Genomic DNA, 22,817 nt, shown 5'->3' with positions numbered 1-22,817 from the left:
TATCAGTAGTTGGCTCCTTTTTATTTCTGAGTAATGCTGCACTTTATAGATTTACCATGACTGTTTATTCATTTACCAGGTGATGGTCATTTGTTGTGTCTAATTTTTGTCTATTATGAATAAACCTGTTAAGGAATAATGAAGCCAGATCTTTGTGAAGGCATATATTTTTATTTTTCCCAAGTAAATACCTAGGAGTGGAACTGCTTGGTCATATGGCAAGTGTATGTTAATTTATAAGAAACTGTCAAACTGTTCTCCCAAGTGGCTATATCATTTTAGATTTTTGCCAGCAGTGTAAGAGAATTCCAGTTACTCTGTCCTTAACTGTTAAATGGAAATCTTATAATTAAACACTATATGTAATACCACATGATGAACTGACAACTCATAGCCATTTTCATTAAGTAAGTTTAACATTTATGGAGATTATGTGCATGGCTAGTTCATTTCATTTTTCCTCTATCTCTGTGAGGGGGGTATACTTATTCTTCATTTTCAGACAAGAAAACTGAAGTTTAAAGGGGTGAAGCTGCCCACAAAACAAGTGACAAATTTGAAACATTATCTGAGGCAGTCTGATTCCATAAACTACTTTGGTGTGTAGAAGACAACTGGTGGTTGCCTACAAAAAATATATTTAATGATGCATGGCAAATAGAGTATACAGTTGTTCTCTGTCACTCGTTTTTTCTCCCCTTGTTTGGAGAAAGAAGAAAAAAAGATAATCAGATAATTTAGAGGAACTTTCTTGTTAACTTGCTCTGCCTGGAAGCAGGAATTTAGGAGGTGGTGTCCCCAAAAAAGCATACATCCTAATATAAGGTACTGAGATGAGTTGCAAGTCATGTTCATTCTTTTATTCCTATTCCAATATATCCTGAATCTGCATTAGGATATTGCACTGAAAGGCATAAAAATACACCATAAGCACTTAGATAGACAAATTCTCATACTACAGAAATGTATTCAGCAGTGTTAGAAATGTACTTTAATCACCAGGGACAAGGCAGCCTTTACACATGATGGTTATACTTAGAGCCCTGCTAATTGTCCCTTGCCTCTGCTTTGCTGGCCTGAATTAGCTTATGCCCTCACTCTATTTATAGGTTTGATGAGTAAACTTAGATTTTCCTTAATGTTTAAAGACTGAAAACATAATGGGATATGAATTGGAAAGGTCAGCATTACAGAATCTTTACACATCCCCAGGGCATCCCTGTTCTGACAGCCCAGGGGAGTTTGCAGGTCACTTCAGCCAGTAGTTCTTTCCTGCATTCTCTAGGTTAGCTGTGCCCAACCCCACTGCCCAACCTATTATCATCTCTGTCAATGAAATTATTACAGCCTATATAATATTACTAATAAAAATTATAAAAATCATGTTTTCCACACTCATGTGCCAATCACTTTGTTAAGAGCATTAAATCTTCACATCTTCATGTGGTTGGTCTTATTGTCTCTAATTTACAAAGAAGAAATTGTGTAGCATCAGAAAGCCATGTAGCATGTGCCATGTCAGGTAGGCAGGGGCTCTGTTCTACACTGCTCACCTTCAAGAAGGCTTTACAATTAGCATCATCATAAATTGCCATGGCAAAAGGCAGAGAAAGGTGGCAAATTGACCACTGCCTCATAGGTGCTTCTACTAAGAAAAATTCAGTGTTGCTTATTTTCATATTTTGTTGGTCAAAGTAAGTTGCATGACCATGCCTAATTTAAGGGAGTAGAGAAGCGTAATAGCAAGTGCACAGAAGAAGGAAAACCAAAAACATCTGATGATTACTATTATAAAAATAACTAATGATTAGCTCACTTGATATCCTCAGCATTTACTAATATGTTTGAATCCTACTGTATGTATGCTGGAGAAATGAACTAAATGAATATTTTCACTCTATGGTATTAAAAAGATACAAATTGTGACTATTTGCTAATAATATTGATTTCAATTGATATCTTAGGAAATTAATCCCATTACTTACTATAGTATCTTGAATACATTAGTTTATCCACCTTGAATATATTCACTTATAATTATTTAATAAGTATTTAATGAGAGGTTAGTGTGCTAGGTACTTGTTCAGCTAAAACTAGTTACAAAATATAATGCTTGTCTACTAAGAAATTTAGAATGCCTGTACAAACATATCTACTATGATATATATAATACATTCATATATGATATGTATGAATAAATGTTTATATTTTGTTAATTTTCTTTTTTAATTGACAAGTATAAACTGTACATGTTTTTTTTTTTGTTGTTTTTTTTTTTTTTTTTTTTTTTGAGACGGAGTTTCGCTCTTGTTACCCAGGCTGGAGTGCAATGGCGCAATCTCGGCTCACCGCAACCTCCGCCCCCTGGGTTCAGGCAATTCTCCTGCCTCAGCCTCCTGAGTAGCTGGGATTACAGGCATGCGCCACCATGCCTAGCTAATTTTTTGTAATTTTTAGTAGAGACGGGGTTTCACCATGTTGACCAGGATGGTCTCGATCTCTTGACCTTGTGATCCACCCGCCTCGGCCTCCCAAAGTGCTGGGATTACAGGCTTGAGCCACCGCGCCCGGCCTAAACTGTACATGTTTATGGTTTAAAACATATTTGATATATATCTACACTACGGAATGGCTAAATCATATGCCTTTCCTTAAACACTTATTGTTTTCTTGTGGCAAGAATACTTAAAATCTACTCCTTCAGCAATATTCAATTATAGAATGTATTGTTATTAACTGTAGTCACCATGATGTAATATAAATCTCTTAAACTAACTGCTTCTATCTAAATGAAATTTTATGTCATTTGACCAACATCTCCCCAATCCTCTCACCCACCTCCATCCTTCGATAACCACCATTTTATTCTTTGTTTCTGAGTTTGTATGTTATACTCCACATATAAGTTAAATCATGTGGTATTTGTCTTTTTGTGCCTGGTTTATTTCAATTAACATAATGTTCTCCAGGTTGATCTATGTTGTCAAAAGTGACAGGATTTGCTTTTTAAGGGGTGAACAGTATTCCATTATATATATATCTCACATTTTCTTTATCCATTGATCTGTTAATTGACACAAGTTGATTCCATATCGTGGCTATTGTGAATAATGCTTCAGTGAACATGGGAGTACGGATAAATTTCACCAAACTGATTCTATATTTTTGGATATATATCCAATGGTGGCATTGCTGGATCATGTTACAGGTCTATTTTTAATCTTTTGAGAAATCTTCATACTGTTGTTCATAATGACTGTATTAATTTACATTCCTATCAACATTTAAAAAGGGTTCTCTTTTCTCTACATCCTTGTCAACATTTGCTACCATTCATTTTTTATATTAGCCATTTCAACAGTGTAAAGTGATATCTAATTGTGGTTTTAATTTGCATTTCCCTGATGATTAGTGATGTTGAACATTTTTTCACATACCTGATGTCCAGGTGTATGTCTTCTTTTGAGAAATGTTTATTCAAATCTTTTGTCCGTTATTAATCAGGTTATTTGTATTCTTGCTATTGAGTTGAGTTCCTTTTATATTTTGGATACTAACCTTTTATCAGATGCACAGTTTGCAAATATTTTCTCTCAAACCCTAGGTTGTCTCTTCACTCTGCTGATCGTTCTCTTGGCTGTGCAGAAGCTTTTTAGTTCGATTAGTTTGCTGTAATCCCACTTGTCTATTTTTTATTTTTTTGCTTTCATTGCCTATACTTTTGGGACCATATTCCAAAATTATTTTCCCAGACCAATGTCACAAAACTTTTCCTCTAAGTTTTCTTGTAATAGAGTTTCAGAGTCTTACATTTAAGTCTTCAATTCATTTTGAGTTGATTTTTGTACATGGTGTGAAATGAGGGTCTAATTTATTTCTTCTTCATGTGGGTATCTAGGTGTCCCAGCACCATTTATTGAAGAAACTGTCCTTTCCCCATTGTGTGTTCTTGGCATCTTTGTCAAAGACAAATTGATCATAAATGCATGAATTTATTTCATGCTCTTTATTCTGTTCCATTGGTCTACCTGTGTATTTACTACAGTTTTGTAGTAAATTTTCAAATTAGATAGTGTGATGGCCCTGGCTTTGTTCTTTTTGCTCAAGATTGCTTTGGCTAGTTGGGGTCTTTTGTGGTTCCATATGGATATTAGAATTGTATTTTTCTATTTTTTTGAAAAACATCATTGAAATGGATGGCATTGAATCTGTAAATAATTTTGGGTAGTATGAACATTAAAAAGTATTAATTCTTCTAATCCATAAACACAGGTATCTTACCATTTACTTGTGTCTTCTTCAATTTCTTAGATTAATGTTTTATAGTTTTAAGTGCAAATATCGTTCACCTTCTTGGTTACATTTATTCCTTAGTATTTTATTTTATTTTTTGTAGCAAGTGTAAATTGGATTATTTTCTTGATTACTCTTTTGCATATTGCCTTTGTATCATATAACTTTACTAAATTCATTTATTAGTTTGAACAGTTTTTTTGAGGAATATTTAAGGTTTTCTGGAACTCCATCTTTACTAAAAATACAAAAATTAGCTGGGCATGGTGGCAGGTGACTGTAATCCCAGTTATTTGGGAGGCTGAGGCAAGAGAGAGTCACTCGAACCTGGGAGGCAGAGGTTGTACTGAGCCAAGATTGTGCCACCACAGTTCAACCTGGGTGACAAGAGCAAACCGCCATCTCAAAAAAAAAAAAAAAAATTACATCGTCTGCAAACAAAGACAATTTAACTTCTTCCTTTCCAATTTGGATATCTTTTATTTCTTTCTTTTGCCTAATTGCTCTGGCTAGGGCATCCAATACTATTTTGAATAGAAGTGTTGTGAGTGGGCGTCCTTCTCTTGTTTCTGATCTTAGGAAAAAAGCTTTCAACTTTTCACTGGTGAGTATGATGTTAGCTATGGGCTTGTCATACATAATCTTTATTATGCTCATGTGTTCACTGCTCTAAGGCCTGGGAGACTTACTTATTTGAACTGTGTCAATAGAATTCCCTTCCCTCTGGCTCTGGATTGGTCTTGCCAATGAAAGAGACCCTCAGGAGAACTAGAAGGTTGCGAGTGAGTTGGATGAAGTATTTATCTCCACAGCTCCCTGTCAGATCATGTATATGTGTATGTCCTTCCAGTGCTGTGTCCCTTTACTGAGAGCTGCAACCCTCAATATGTCTTTCTTTCCCCACAGCTATCCGTCTGATTTTCAGTATTCTTTCTCCTTATTCTTTCAGGACTGGTAAGGCATAGTCCTCTGCTATTACTGGCTCTGAATTACTTCAACATCCTTTGCTGCTTGTCCTAAATACTGCCCACATTTTTGTGCTTGGTCTTTTTATTAAACTCTGTCCAAATTACCACTTTTTCCATGCCATCTGTTTCCATGTAGAACCCTACTAGCACAGGAGATAATTTAGACAGAGGTCTTGAAAGTTTGCACACAGATCAAGAAAACATAAATGTTATACTTTTCTGCATGGGGCCAAATCTCCAGGATCCTTCCCTTTACCAACTCTGTTACTACCTAGACCCTTGTTACTACCTTTAAGGTAACAACTCAATTTCTAGAGAATTAACTGAAAGTCAGTGGCGCATTGTCAAAAAAGAGCTTTATCTATAATCTAGATAAAGATCAATATATGATCTGAATGGCAGTTCATACATTGTACTATTTTAGCTGAGTATTCTTAGGCCAACATCTCACATGATTTCTATGTAGATCAAATGAGATAAAGTCCAAACACCAATGTTATGAATAGTTTTTATTGATACTGTTACTAAACCTTTAGCCTGTTTTTCATAAAAATTCTCCAGCCTTTTTCCCATCACTTTCTCTCACTTCTCAATGATCTCACTACTCTTCTGCCTTACACCAGGATGGCAATTTCCCTTTCTCTTCCCTTTAACACCCACTTAACACAAACTCCACATTTTCTATTATTACTTCATTTTCCTTAACATAGACTTCAGTCCCTCTCTCACATCAGAGTTAAGCAGAGCTTCCCAGAATGGTTGCACATTATGCCCTGACAAGTGCTGGCTTGTCCTCTACTCCAAACACTGTGCCCCAGGTAGGAGGCTATGACCACAAGAGGAAGGGGTGCCTCTTCTCTACATGGTTCTATGCTTATACGTCTATTTTCTAGCAATCTTTTGTTTTCAAAAATATGCTCGCAGCATTCAATACAATATCTGTGATATTCTGCTATAGCTGCAGAAAGCAGAGTAAGAGAGAAAATTGGTACTAGAAGTGGGCTTGTTGCTATAACAAATACCTCAAAATGTGGAAGCAGCTTTGGAACTGGGTAATGTATACAGATTGGAAGAAATTGGAGAAGTCGGATATAAAAAGGCTGTATTGCCAGACGTAGAGCAAAAAGACTGATCCCGGTTAGAGGTCAGAAGAGGAGAGCTGTATGAAAAGTCTAGAACTTCTTAAAGATTGCTTCTGCGATTAGAATGTTGATAGAAATATGGAAAGTAAAGGACATTCCTATGACATCTCAGATGGTACTAACGAAAAAATATTGGAAACTGGAGTAAAGGCCATCTTTGTAAGATAATTGCAAAGAACTTGGCATAATTGTGTCCAAATCCTAGGAGTTTATGGATTGCACAATTTAAGAGAGATAAATTAGGATGTCTGGCAGAATAAATACCTAAACAGCAAAATATTCACCATTTAGGCTGCTGGGTCACTTCTTTTAACTGCATACAGTGAGATGTGAGAAGAAAGAAATGGCTTAAAGACAGAATCTGTAACTTAAAAGGAAGTACAATAAAAAGATTGGAAAATTCACAGCCTTACCATGTAAAGAGTGAAAAGATGTTTTTAGTAGAGCAAACCAAGGGTGTGATCAAAGGACTGTTTGATATAAAGGTAAGTATAGAGAAAAGGAAGACAGGTACTTATGTCTTCATAAAAACAATAGGAGAAAGACCCTGAAAGCTTTTCAGAAACATTCAAGGTTGCCTCTCCCATCGCAGGTCCAGAGCTGTAGGAAGGCAGAAAAGTTTTATTGGTTGGGCTTAGCGTACCCACCATGTTCACTCCACAGAGCCACCTCAGGTTTCTGCTCCCTGAATTCTGGCACAGTGCTCTGTGACCACTCTAGCCACAGCTCATGCATGTCCAGCTGTGGCTTGACCTGCCACTCTGAAAGTTACAAGCCATAAACATGAATGGTATCCATGTGGTGCTAATTTTTCAGACATGCAGAATGCAACAGTTGTGTAGGTATAGTGTCCTCTACCTAGATTTCAAAGAATGTCATGGACAAAAACTATTGCGGGGTGGTTCCATCACAGAGAGCCACTACCAGGGCAATGCCAAGTGGACATGTGAAGTCAGAACTAACACAGACTCCCCACAATGGCAATGTTTAGTGGAGCCATGAGAGCAAGGCCACCTCAGAGACCTTAGAACAGTATATCCACCACCAGCATCAACTCTAGCATGGGAAGCCTACATGCATGACTCCAACCTACCCCCGCAGTGTGACCTGGTAGCGGGACATGGAGTCAAAGGAGATCATTCACCAGTTTTCAGACTAAATTTTGGACTTACTTGGCACTAGATACCCCTTTATTCTTGCCTATATCTACTTTTTGGATTGAGAATGTTTATACTGTGCCTGTCTCACCACTGTATTTTGGAAGTAGACAACAGGTTTCTAGATTTCACAGCTAGAGGGAATTTGCCTCAGGATGAATCATGCCTTGAGTCTCACCAATATCTTATTCAGATGAAACCTTAGACTTTGGATTTTTGAGTTGAAGCTGGAATGAGTTAAGATTCTAGGGACTGATGGGATAGAATGAATGTATTTTGTATGTGAGAAGGACATGAGTTTTGGGGGTCAGGGGTGGAATTATATGGTCCTCATTCATAACCTATGTTGAAATATAACTGACATTGAAACAGTATTAAGAGGTAGAACCTTAAAGAGATGATTAGATCATGAGCCTCTGTCCCCATGAATGGATTTATGCCATTACCACAGGAGTTTAGCCCCTATTTTCCCTCTCTGTCTTACTCTCGCCATGTGATGCCTTCTGCCATGCTATGATGCAGCAAAAAGGCCCTCACTAGGTGTGGCCCCTTAATCTTAAAATTTCCACCTCTGGCCAGGTGTGGTGGCTCATGACTGTAATCCCAGCACTTTGGGAGGCCAAGGAAGGCAAACTGCTTGAGCCCAGGAGTTTGAAACCAGCCTGGGAAATGTGGCAAAACCCTGTCTCTACAAAAACATACAAAGAGTAGCTGGGCATGGTGGCATGCACCTGTGGTTTCAGTTACTTAGGATTCTAAGGTGGGAGAATTGCTTGAGCCTGGGAGGTTGAGGCCACAGTGAGCGGTGATTGTACCAGTGCACTCCAGCCTGGGTGACAGAGTAAGACTCTACCTCAAAAAAATTAAATTTTAAAAATTAAAAATAAAATGTCCATCTACAGAACGGTGAGCCAAAAACATTTCTATTCTTTATAAATCACCTATTCTGTGGTATTCTGGCATAACAGCAGAAAATGGACTAAGACACTGGTATCCATTGGTTTGACTTTGAAAAGTGCTTGCCTCTATTAAGTCTACACAGGTAAATTTAGACAGAAAAGTCAACCGTTACACTGGCTAACAGGAAAGCACTGACCACAAGCTGGTGAGACCAGAGGTAAGCCAGACAATAATACCTCTTCTTAAGCTGTTCCAGATTCCCAGAGTTCAGTAGCAGAGCTAGACAGTGACAGAAAGTTAATACGTTAGTATTCTCTGACTGTGAACCATCGGACCACACCACTGTTCAGCTGATGATTAAGACAACTGTAAAAGGGACTCGGGGAGTGACTTCTAATTCTACTGTACACACAAGCCTCTCTAGCAAAAGTGGGCTTTACAGGGCTTCCTTTTCTCAATCAGTTTTACAAAATGGATGCAGCACTGAATAGAAAAGTAGTCAGCAGAAGGTACTTTATTCCTCAAAGCCGCAAACAATCTTCCAAAGCTTCTCTCATCTACTAGATCATTCTCTAAACTCAGCTGTTTGTGTGCTTAATTCCAACACAAAAACAAAAATATAGGGCAGGTTCCATAGAGGAAGCTCTATTTTCTTTCTCAACATAATATTGTTAATTGTTCTAACTTACTGTTTCCAAAAGGAAGAATTGAACTAAACATTCTGCTTTTGTGTGGGCATTTTATTGCCTTTCTGTTGATTACTTTTGCTTTAGGTAGTATAGGGAGGCAGCTGGTTAACTAACCCACAGGTACAGAACCCTTTCACTCACACTTTACAGTCATCAGTGCCTTATAACTATCCCCCACAATTTCATTTTCTTCACACTTAAAACTGTTCTGTTAGCACCCAAAGGATACAATCACTGGGATTTCTCTGTGTTTTCTTTCTGAGATGTGAACTGGAGAAGTTACCTGGTCAGCTTCCAGCATAAACAGCCATGATTAATTTTTAAAATAGTTTATATTTTCAGTTTTGATTTTTTGGTGCTCCCAATGAAAGATTACTTCAAGAAAATTTCTAGGTCAATAATATTTTAGGGAAAAAAAGCCAAAATCATGAAAGGGAGGTTTTGAAATTGTGTTCACAGAATCTACTTTAAACTTTTAGTCATGGCTTTGACAGGACAGGAGTAAGCCAGACAGTTCGTGCAGTTCTTGGTTACAACTCGTATCTGTTCACATTTTCAGGGGCATATCAGGATGGGTCTGTGTCCAGACAGGATATACAGAGCAATAAATAGGAAGAGAGACAAAAAGCAAATGGGCCAGAGGGAAAATATTTATACAAGCAAGAACAAGCTGTTTTGTTCCTTTAATTTGCCCAGCTACCACATCTACACCAAACCATATTTGTCTAAGAAAACCCTGTGCTTTTTAAAACATTTTTAAACAGAGATTATGTGATTATACATTTTTCATGATTTTTTCTTATCAAAATGAAAACAACACATGTGAAAATTTATGACAGAAAAATTATTCATAACACTTAAATCAGGTAAGACTGTGTCTGACATACTATTAATTGATACATACATTATCTTGTCTTGCTTACAGAATAGATATGGGGTTGGTGGAAAGGAAATACTTTTGCCTCATCAATCCATATGACTTGATAAAATATTCACTCTTCATCTCTGTTTGAATTCAAGAGTTTTCAATGTAATACCTAACTTAGCATTTGAGAAGTGAAGAAAAGGGATAATTCTTCAGGTTAATTTCTGTTTCACTCAGAATTGCAAGAAAAGCTCCAAGTAAACCAATCCATCTGTGTACCTTAGGCTGCTGCTTTCTCTCTGTATATACTTTTTTTTTTTTCACTCAAACTGCACTTATTTAATTTGTCTTTTTATTCAACTTGCTTACTTTATCACTGATCTCAATGTTAAAAACAGTTCAATTTTAGAGTTTTAATTCTGAATTTTATCTCACCCCTATTGTTACAGGCGAACATACACGCATACATGAACACAAATACAGGTTAATTCTGGAAGAAAAATTGGTGGCTTTTCTACAAATACAATTCAGAGCATTTATAAATAAACAAATAGCAGAGCTCTCCAATAACCACATAGATGTGCTAATAAAACACACAGGTGTGCTTCAGATATTTAACACTAAACAGCAGGAATTTGGTGTCATTTGATAGTTACTCCTACGAGTCTGAGCTCAGGATCAAAGTCTGCATTAACTTTCTTTCCTCTTCAATTAGCCAGCACTAATAGAATCCAGCTACCTTCAATTCTCCTTCCTTCCCACAATGGCTAATCTATAAATCTCAGTAATGCTAGCAATGCCCACCTTCAATTAGTGTGATTAGTGAACTACTGTATTTATCTCAAAAGATAAACATATGGTAACTAAAAGATAACTGTTAAGTAAAAAATATTGAAGGGTGCTAACATTACAACCTAAAAACATATAACAGCATTAGAAGTTGCAGTGACAAGCAGAGGTAAACAGCTAGGGAAGGTGACTGAGTACAGTAGAGTATTTTTAGGTAGATAATTGTAATACTTGAAAGCTGACAAACTGTGATTCATCACAACCTATATTCAGTGTTAATATGTTCGATATTTATTTCTGGCTTTTATGTTATGCGCCAAGAGTTTTCAAACCACTCTGACTATAAACTCGAAAACAAAGACAACAGTTATGTGTTTTAAATGATTTGCTGAAGCAAATACCAGAGGTAATGCTGGGTCAAGTTGATATAAAAGTGCTCTAGGGAACTCTTGGAATTTAATTTTAACTGAACTAAGCACACAGTGATGCTCATCCTTTTACTCCCACATCCCAAATCTTCTGCACAGGGTTCAGAGAGAACTTAAAACTGTACTTGCCATGGAAACTTGACGAGGTGGGAGAGCTCTCCAAGCACCAATTCAAGTAAACTTGTACCTGAAATCATCCAAGTTATGGATTTTCCTTACTCCAGTAAGACCCACAAAGTAAAAGGTTCAGTGGACTTCTGGTTTGCATATTGTATTTTTATAAAATTACTAAATAATTGGTGGAGGTGGTGGCTCACACCTGTAATCCCAGCACTTTGGGAGGCTGAGGTGGGCAGATCAGGAGCTCAGGAAATCGAGATCATCCTGGCTAACAGAGTGAAACCTCATCTCTACTAAAAATACAAAAAAAAAAAAAACAAAACAAACAACTGGGTGTGGTGGCATGCACCTGTAGTCCCGCCTACTTGGGAGGCTGAAGCAGGAGAATCACTTGAACCTAGGAGGTGGAGGAGGTTGCAGTGAGCCCAGATCATGCTACTGCACTCTGACTTAGGTGACAGAGTGAGACTCCATCTCAAAATACATACATACATATATATATATATATATATATATATATATATATGATAAATACATAATGTATATTATATAATTTAATATATCTTTTAATCAAACAATTAAAATCTATTTCAATTAAATAAGATATATTACAATTAAATAATTAAAAGATAAATTGTTCCTAAGATTTGAAATTATTTCCAATAGCTAGTAATTGGATGGTATCAGCTCTGGAAAGACTGCATTGGAATGGAAATCTAATTGGAAGAGAGTCCTATGAAACTGTTTAGAAGCTAATTTCACATTGTATTTTAATAAAATTGTGTGTGTGTTTCTGTGTGTGAGGAAGAGCTGACAGACGTTTATTTGAGGGAAGGGGGGCAGCTAAAATCCTCTCCCCCACAGCATCTCTTCTCTCTGCCACTGCTATTTTGTCTTAAAAAATTCAAAGGAAACTTACATATCAATTTTTTTAAAAGTCCATTTCCGGTCAGAAGCGTTGGCTCACACCTGTAATTCCAGCACTTTGGGAGGTCAAGGTGGGCAGATCACCTTGAGGTCAGGAATTCGAGACCAGCCTGGTCAACATGGTGAAAGCCCATCTCTACTAAAAGTAAAAAATTAGCCAGATGTGGTGGCACGCACATGTAGTCCCAACTACTCGGGAGGCTGAGGCAGAAGAATCGCTTGAACCCGGGAGGCAGAGGTTGCAGTGAGCTGAGATCACACCACTGCACTCCAGCCTGGGCAACAGAGTGAGACTCCATTCCCCGCCCCCTGAAAAAATCGATTTCTGTTTAAAGTGTAATGCAGATGGTCAATACAGAGATGCATGTTTCTCCACAATAACAGAATACTTTGTCGGATAATTGCAATTACTATTTGTTTAACAAATAATACAGATGAGAGGCACCATGGTTGACTCTGTTATATACAGACTAATGACTCAGCAAATCAGAAGCAACTGGGGAGAAAAACAAGAAAACATACAGAGAAAAGAGTGGGATGATTAATGCTGAGGTGAAAACAGGCAAACCTACTAAGGTACATGAGAAGATACCTCAGGTAGAAGTAGAGGCAGAGGAAGTTTCACAATAGACATAGCCCCAGAAATTAGTCTACTTCTCTTTCCCAATTTTTCTGCCGTTCACTGCTTCCTGTTCTATCCTCTTTCTCTTTATCTTCTATCTTACTCCCTACTCTCCCATTCTTTATGTATATCTGAAGCACTGATTATATGCCTTTGATAAGAAGAAGTACAAATCACTAGAATGCAAATTCCTTGAGTGGACAGATTATTGTCCATTTGGGTCACTATTATATCCTTTAATGCCTAGAATAGCACCTTGCCCATAAGTATATGCTCAGTAAAATTTATTTCAAAAAGGAATATTAGGAGCCCAGTGAAGAATTTTAAATTTATGTCCTTTTTGCTCCTCTATCATTTTTTATACTTTTTACCAAACATGTCACTTTTAGAAAGTTTCTTCCCTCAAATTAACATTCTTCCCAATCTCTCTCCACGAAATTTTATTATGGCATCTTCTAACTTACAAGTGATTTTTAAAAAATACAGTCATGGTGTCACATGCCTGTAGGTCCAGCTGCTCTGGAGGCTAAGGGTGGAGGATTGCTTAAGCCCAGGAGTTAGAGACCAGCATGAGCAACATAGGGCACAGTAAAACCTCATCTCTTTTTTTTTTTTAAGTTCAGGAGTACAAGTGTAGGTTTGTTACACAGGTAAACTTGTGTCATGGGGGTTTGTTTTACAGAATATTTCATCACCCAGATTTTATGTCTAGTATGCTTTAGTTTCCCTGATCTTCTCCATCCTCCTACCCTCTGCCCTCTAAAAGGCCCCAGTGTGTTTTGTTTCCCAGTATGTGTTCATGTATTCTCATAATGTGGCACCTACTTACAAGTTAGAATGTGCATTATTAGTTTTCTGTTCATGTCTTGGTTTGCTAAGAATAATGGCCTCCAGCTCCATCCATGTCCCTGCAAATAACACAGTCTCATTTTTTTTATGGCTACACAGTATTTCATGGTTATATGCACTACACGTTTTTATCCAGGCTATCATTGATGGGCATAGATTGATTCCATGTCTCTGCTATTGTGAATATTGCTGCAATAAACATACATGTGCATGTGTGTTTATAATAGTACGATTTATATACCTTTGGGTATATACTCATTAATGGGGTTGCTGGGTCAAATGGTATTTGTCTTTAGGTTTTTGAGAAATTGCCACTCTGTCATCCACAATGGTTGATCTAATTTACACTTCCACCAACAGTGTGTAAGCTTTCATTTTTCTCCACAACCTTGCCTGCATATGTTATTTTTGAAGCTTTTAATAATAGCCATTCTGACTGGTATAAGATGGTATCTCATTGTGGTTTTGATTTGTGTTTCTCTAATGTTCAGTAATGTTAAACTTTTTATATATGATTGTTGGCTGCATGTATACCATTCCAGGACATAGGCGTGGGAAAAGATTTCATGACAAAGAAGCCAAAAGCAATTGCAACAAAAGCAAAAATTGACAAATGGGATCTAATTAAACTAGACGGCATAGCAAAAGAAACTATCAATAGAGTAAACAGACAAACTACAGAATAGGACAAAATTTCTACAAATATGCATTCAACAAAGGTCTAATACCCAGCATCTATAAGAAACTTACATAAATTTACAAGAAAAAAATGAATAACCCCATAAAAAAGTGAGCAAAGGACACAAACAGACACTTTTCAAAAGACCTTGTCTCTTAAAAGAAAAAAATCTATGGCATGTTGTAGAACATTTGAATGTCAAACTACTTCCTTGAATGACACTCAGCAGTCATCACTAATGATGAATTTGTTATTGTTATTAGATGACAGATAATTTAATATGTCTGCAAATAGCTATTTTTCAATTCCTCTATACATGGTAGAGCCTATTAATTGAAAATAAGGTTGCGTTTCTTTAGGTCAAATCTTATATTCCTGTGAAATTTTCTTGCTGTTCTCTTTTATATTTCATAAGCATATGTAAATTAGAGTTTTTATGTAAATGCCCTGTATTTAAATATATGACATTAAGCAAGTATTTCTCCTGAGGTCTTACATGACCGCTTTATGCAAAATAATTGATGAAATTAGTTAGGGCTTCTTATTTTTGAACTGGAAAGCATTAAGTTCCTTAAGGGTCAATGTATTTGAGTTTGGGGTTTTAAATAGCAATTATACATGAATACATGAAACTATGAATACAAAAATCTATTCCAAGTGTCAAAAACACTAGTGTCAATAATATGTATTTAGTTATATCAGGATTTATTTCTATTTTTAGTGGCTTCATAATATAAAAGGGTCAATATGAGGCCAATCTCTGCTTTGCATATTGAGTGGATGCTGGTCTTTGTGCTTACACTGGTTCTGCTTTTAATCCATTCTGACTTTTCCAGTTCTGACCTTTACCTTAATAAAATCTAAACACGTATACCACATATCTTCAGATTTGGGCTGTGCTAACATCATTTCCATTTGTAAATCTTCAGGCAAGCTTCAGAGTATAGGAAGAAGATAGCTTTGATTTTCATTATGGAAGGTATTTTGAGTTTGCCAAAGAAAAGGGAAATCAGAGAGGACACATACTTGGACCTGATTCACTCAAAAACCAATAAAATGTTATATATAAGAGCAGCAGAAACAAAATTAATGGAGCCTGGATTCTGATCATAGCTTATAGCCATCAAAGTAACTACCTGTTGGGCTTCAGTTTTCATCTATAAAACAAGGTAATGGACTGACCAATGTATAGAGTCTTTCCATAAGCAATAGAATTCTGATTCTACAAAATTTTCAGATCTTCTAAAATCTGAAAGACTATCATAACAAAAATGATACCAAGTTTTACTGAATTTCAAGTTTTATTATAAAAACATTGTTAATCATGTTTGTTAATTTTAAAAATATTCTAAAATAAATTAAGATGGAAGATATCATATTTAAATAGTCTTGAAATATGTCTCTAAATATTAGAACTTTTCTTAATGCCACCATTTAGCATTATTACATTACTCTTCTGTCCTTTTCTCAGTAGGCACAGAGTGAGAACAAGTATTGGTAGAAATGAGAATACAACAAAATAATGAACTATAAACATTTCAATAGGCCACCTAGTTTATTTTCTTTTTTACACATGCATATTTTCATGCTTTCACACCTTTATTCCCATTAACTTGGGACTTTCAGGATTTACACAATAAAACCAAGTCTATCTTAATCTGATAGTATTTGTCCATCATCTGCATAACGTCATTGACCATTAAAATATTACTCACTATTTCCCCAAATATACAAATAAAAGTTTTCAAAACTAGACTGAAATATTCCGTTTTTCTTTCTCAGACAATTGGAATAGAGATTTCATGCCCAGTTTTACAGAGTCCTGGAGCACATTAGAATCATTCTTATTCTTTCTCACACCATGCCAGTCCCATTAATTTTAATATTAGATGTTAAACATGATAACTTTCATCTCTTTCACTGTCTCCATTGAACTTACAGACAGTTTTCTTACAATTTATGGTTTTCAAAACCTCCCTCCAGTGCTGAACTGGCCCAGATCTTTTATATTCTGTCTTCATTCCATCCCAAATCTTCTCCCTTCTGATTAAAATGGACTTCATGAAAACCAAGTCTCCTTTGAATAATTTCCTGCCTAAATACAAGACAGACTTTTCAGAATAGTCTATACTGGTTTTCTCCCTTACTAAAAAATGTGCTCATTAACTTGTTAGTCTTTTTTCTCTCTAATAATTTTATTTATTATTATCATTTTCTCACACTTTCCCCCCTTTGACTTCTACAAATAAAATGTACTTTGTTCTCAATCTGGCATATAAGAATTTTAAAAAATGCAAAGCAAAAACTATCTGCTCCCATGCCATAACCTCTATTCTCTGATTACCTTCTACCTTCCTTTGAATTACCGAAGTGTTAGTCATTAACTCAAGGACCCAATACTGACCAATCATCAATTGTGTCGGCTCTATACCTGATCCTAGGAACACAGCATGAATTGAAACAGGCTGAAGCTCTGCTCTCATGGAGATTACCTCTTCCGGGAAAAAGAAACATGAATTAAATAATTATTAAAAAAAAAAAACAACAACAACAGAAAATAGACAACACAACCCAGACAAGTACTAAGAAGGAGAGGTGCCCACAAGCTATTATAGCAGGCAATAGGACCAGCAGCAAGATGCTGCAATTTCTCTCTTTACTTCCACTAACCAAATTAAGCCTGACAATGGAGCCTTTCAGTCTCTTACCAACAAATAGCACTATGTGAGCATGTTTTTCACATATAGTAAATTCTTAATGACACATTAACTTGTTGAAATTTTTCTTTTGAGATTTATTAAATTTTTTCCTGCTTCCTCTCTATTTTTCTCCAGGAAACATCTCATTCAAAATAAGCTACTCTGAGTCAGTGATTTTCAACATTGGCTGCACATTACAATCATCTAGATGATTTACTAAGCCCAGGTTCCACCTCTGGAGATTCAAATTCAATTGATGTAGCCTGGGAATCAAGACCTTTAAAATCTAATGTGTAGTAAGATTGAGAAACACAGCTGTATGCAGTGCTCTTTAGAAATTCAAGGACTTGAAGAAAAAAAAGTATTAGCTAATTTTCAGTCAAAATGATAGATTAGTAAAGAATATGTAGATATGTTATTCGAGTGAAATTTTAGTTTATACATGTTCTTTTCATCATGTTCTTATAGAAAAGAACATGTATAAACCAAAATTTCCTATAACTCAGTAAATAATATTGATTATAATATACCCTCCACAGGATAATCAGAAAAAAGTTGGCAAAAATAAATTCAAATTCAATCAGTTTAGAGGATATATGTAGAAAGATAGACTTTGAGCATTATTTCAAATAATGAAAAGGGAAAACTATCAATAAATAATTGGTTAAATAAACATTGTTACATAAAGAAAGTAACATTAAAGATAGTAATGTCATTCTACATATTCTGAATAAAAGGATGATCAGAATATATTGTTAAATCCTTTAAAAATCAGATTTCAGAAGAGTTTAATGAAATTATTTATCTGTTGGATCTATATGTGTATTTAATAATGTACATATAAATACTTATAATTTTGTTTATATATGCAAAGAATGTCTGGAATCATCACATACTTTTCTGCAGAATGTGGCTGAGGCAGGGGAAAGAGTTTGTCTTTTCATTCATACACTAACATATTGTTCAGCTCTTTCAAAGAATGAGCATGTATTCTTTTATTTGAAAAATGTAACATTCTGATTTCTGCAATTCCTCCAGAGCATACCAACTTTCTAGTTTGTGAAAAATATGAAGACTCCTCCATGATTTTTCAACCATTAAATAACTGTAGAATTCTGTAAAAGTTTGTGAGGTTTCAAAAATAAAATTGGCAAGTGGCAATTTACAAATGCTTTCTGAATACCAGGCAATGTAATGTTATTTTTCAAATATTATAAACCGGTTTTTAATTATTTTATTTTAATATATGCAGTTTTAGGATAGTGATGCTAATACCGTCATCCTTTTTTAAAGTAATGATAAAGTTCAAAAAATAAGAGCTAACCATTACTTGGTATGTGTCCAGAATATTAAGGAGTATAGATTTCCCTAGAAATTAAACAATATCTTTCAGTACCATTCAATAATATACTTCCCTGCTATGTAATAAAAAATAATCCTAACATATTTTCATACAGCTAAGTTCACAGTCATATATTTCATACTGTATGCCCTTGAGAATTTCAATGAATTTTGTCTAATCAGTCAATTAATAACATCTGCCTTTATTCAGCCAAGACTAGCCTTTCAATTCCAACTCACTGTGACTTTTTAAATTCATCACAGTATACACTTATACATATTCAACAATTGTTTGAGTTTATTATGTTATGCAGTTAACTGTAATAATTTTACATACCATTGCACAAAACTGTGCAGTAACAGGCAAGAAAATTGTGAATCAGTCAGGTTTAAATACTCCAAATGTCTTCATCCTTCAGAGCAACTCTGTTAAGTTTATATTTAAGTAGCCATGTTCTGTCAATTTAAAACAGAAGGTTGCTGAAGGTAAAAGTAGAGTGGTACATGGGTATTGAGAAAGATTCTTGTTTTCTCTCCATATTCCTATCTTAGAGTGAAAACATATATGGATAAATTATTAATTGCCATTCATTTCTTTTAAGATTTCTTCTGCCTTCTTTCTGTACCTCTAATCAGTTCAGATAAAGTTAACTTTGGAATGGCATTACCTTGGAATGGCAATATGGCAAAATGAAAAGAACACTAACTTTGGATCCAAACAGACTCAGGATATAGCTTGGTTTGCCATATATTGGGTGCAGGAGCTTCACTCTGTTTTCTAATATTTGAAATGAAGTTAAGACCTATTTATCCTTGTATTCTACACTCAGCACAATGCTTATTATCTCTGCTGATCTAGGTGGTATTTAATAAATACTATATCCTGCTTTTGGAAAATGATATCATAAAAAAACCTATGTGGTTAAAATTCATATCATGACTAACACAAAAGTTATTAGTTTGGTGTTAAGTAGAAGTGTTTGGGCTGCTGTTATATCTTGAATTCTATAATCGGTTTACTCATTAACTTAATCGAGGGGTATCAACTATATCCCCGAAGTAAGTAATAGCAATCTTTGGTCTTTGATTATATTGAAGAAATTAGAAACAGGTTTGGATTTGTTTGTACAATACTGAGCAGAGATTGACGTGGACACTTAAAGATTAAATCAGCTTTATATAGATGATTTTACAGCAAGATTTTAATGTGTGTTATATTCTTTCATATTTGAAGATATGGATCTTTAAGTCTGTGTCATTTTTAATGTGACCTGAGATGGAAGACAGTTGTATAGATAAACATGGGAAAGTTACCTAGAAGAGAAAAATATTTTGATTTTAACAATTCAAAGTTCATATCTAAATTTACTGAGTTAATTGTACACTTTATCAATTCTCTAACAGATTAAACATGTAATAGAATCTTTGGTTAATATTTTAAAAAGCACCAGAAGGGGCACAGTGGCTCATGCCTGTAATCCCAGCATTTTGGGAGGCCAAGGTGGGAGGATCATGAGGTCAAATGATAGAGACCATTCTGGCCAACATGGTAGAAACCCATCACTACTAAAAATACAAAAATTAGCTGGGCATGGTGGCATGCACCTGTAATCCCAGCTACTTGGGAGGCTGAGGAAGAGAATCGCTTGGACACAGGAGACATAGGTTGTAGTGAGTCGAGATTGCACTACTGCCCTCCAGCCTGGGCAACAGAGGGAGACTTGGTCTCAAAAATGAAAAAAGCACCAGAAACATCAGCTTTAAAACCACTAAGATTTAAGAGTATATTGACTTTTGACAATAATGGTCGAAATGGGGAGAGAACAGAAATGATCTGTTTTTTGATATGCTTGGTGGTTATAAGGATGTGTTCACCTTATGAAAATTTATCAAGTTGTTTATTTATGATATGTTAAATTTTCTTCATGTGTATTTCAGTAAAAAAAACATTTCTTGTAAAAAAATTCCACAGGGACAATATCTATAAAATAATGTAGTTGGGAAGACCTGGTTGTCCAAAGACATAATCACTCAGACTAAAGCCAATCCTTGGTTTTGAAAGTTTTTAGGAAGTCCTAATTTTATTTTAATGTCTAAATATTTCTTTATTTAAATTAGATTATGCAGTAATCCAGTCATTAACTTAAACAGCTGAACCATTTTGCAGCTTTGCATTACTCACAAATTCTGCTTTATGACATTATAATTTATAACATCTACCAACCAACATTGTTGTTAAAAACTTCATATAACTAGTCAAATTTTATATACCACATCAAACAGATATTTCAACTTAGTAGAACACCAATTGTCTATTAAATTATTGTTCTCAATTTCATTTATACCTAATTACCTGCCCTTTAGCAATTATTTTTCCCATCAGCCTTCCCCTCATAATTCCTGATTCAAACAAAGAAGAAAAATAATATTTAACTTACCATATGCCTGACCATCTCTGATTTCTTTTTTCATGAGACGTCTATGAAGTCTCATTAACTCCATCATTTTATAAATAATAAATGGAGCTCTGTCATGGACTTTATCACACTGATTTCACTATATTGCAGCTAGGGAGGGAGGCAAGGGATGGATAAGTTCAGGCAGAGTCACATTTAATTGTGCAAATTGACAAATCCAATTGTTGAAAGGTGTTATAATTCCAAAGTGAAAGAGGACAGAAGACCTCAAAAGTGAAATTAGTATTCTTTCCAAATTATTCCTTATTAACCCATTATCATTGAAGGGAAAATATTATATATACCAATTTCCAATAAGTAGTTATTTATACATTGATGCATGCACTTGAGTGCTTATTAACCACCAACTAGTTACTAGGTAATTCACATGCCAAGATAGCAATGCACAGTCCCTAACACTGAGGAATCCAGACTCTGCTACAGTACATTCTTAAAAAGGAAGAAATGTAACATCTTAATATTAGAAGTAGTGTGCTATTGGTGAAACCAACACCCTCAAAGAGATTTTTTTAGCAATTTTTTTTATGCTTATAACTTTATAACTTTTTTTTTGAGATGGGATTTTTCTCTGCTGCTCAGGCTGCAGTGTGGTGGCACAATCTCAGCTCACTGCAACCTCCTCCTCCTGGGCTAAAACCATCCTCCCATCTCAGCCCCCTGAGTAGCTGGGACTACAGGCACACACCACCATAACCGGCTAATTTTTTGTATTTTTTCTTTTTTGTAGAGATGGGGTTTCGCTGTGTTGGCCAAGCCAGTCTCGAACTCCTGGACTCAAGCGATCTTCCTGCCTCTGCCTCCCAAAGAGCTGGGATTACCGGCATGAGCCACCAAGCCCAGACTATTTTCCTATGTTTAAAACAAATAAAGAAAGAGAAAAATGCAGAGATAGGAACAACTCTTCACTGACTTGTGATAAATGAGTAGTTCACAAGCATTAAGTCCTTAAATTCCTTTATTGAAACTAACCTGAGGATAAATCCCTGCAGATGATATTACCAAACTGGTTTCTGGGTGAGCAAAGTTCATTTCCCCCAGAGGCAAAAATAGAAACTTGGGTTTTTGTTGTTGCTATTGTTGTTTTTTAATGAGTCTTCTTTCAGCCTGTCTACCAAATGCTTTGTAGAGAGCTGAGGACATTATATGTGTTTTGTGTTCTTCATCATATTGTAAGGTTTCACCTAGGCACCAGTTACCAGATACTTAGATGGTAGAATTTATCCAATAGTAAAATAAAACTACTTCAAGTATCAACCATGCAAGTACTTAATAGAGGGAAAGAAGAATACAATGGCCATGAAAGATAGTTTAATAAGATCTTTCAGGGAAAATATGTACAGATGATTGGCTACCAAAATAAGAGTAGAATCAGTCCCCCTTTTCTAGGCAGAAAGGCATCAAAATATATCCAGGTAGTGTGATTCCTCAAATGCCATTTTAAGAAATCACAAAAAGAGGTATAGTATTAGGCAATATGCTGAGGTGTGGAACTTGCCCTGTAACCATTATGGACAGGGTATCCTTACCACGGTAGAGATGACACAGTGACGCATGCCCCTTTCCATTTAATATGGCTTGTGGAGACTGAGAAAGACAGTGCCCCAATATAATGACCTGTATCCTGAGGAAAATCCTCACCACATAAGACAGTTGTAGAATCAGAAATTCTAACACTAGACGTCTAACATCTTTCAATCAAAGAGCATTGCATTATTTTTTGTATGTTATTAAATATTAATGCCACTCATGAATTATCACATGCTAGCCTATCAAGGATAATCAGTAGTCAAACTCTAAAGAAGCTGTGAACTGTTTAGAAACTGTTTATCTGTGGAAACTGTAGAACATTACAAACGGAACAGGAGTGCCTTG

At 35.6% G+C, this 22,817-nt stretch overlaps 1 protein-coding gene across 50 annotated transcripts in view; it reads right to left on the bottom strand.

The window, feature by feature from the left end:
• RIMS1 (regulating synaptic membrane exocytosis 1) overlaps nt 1–22,817 on the bottom strand; it is a 514,861-nt gene that overhangs the window by 453,497 nt on the left and 38,547 nt on the right. The gene's annotated exons all lie outside the window — the stretch shown is intronic.

Source organism: Callithrix jacchus, chromosome 4 (genome assembly GCF_049354715.1).
Source record: "Callithrix jacchus isolate 240 chromosome 4, calJac240_pri, whole genome shotgun sequence".
Taxonomy (NCBI): Eukaryota; Metazoa; Chordata; class Mammalia; order Primates; family Cebidae; genus Callithrix; species Callithrix jacchus.
This window is presented reverse-complemented; position numbering and strand designations above follow the sequence as displayed.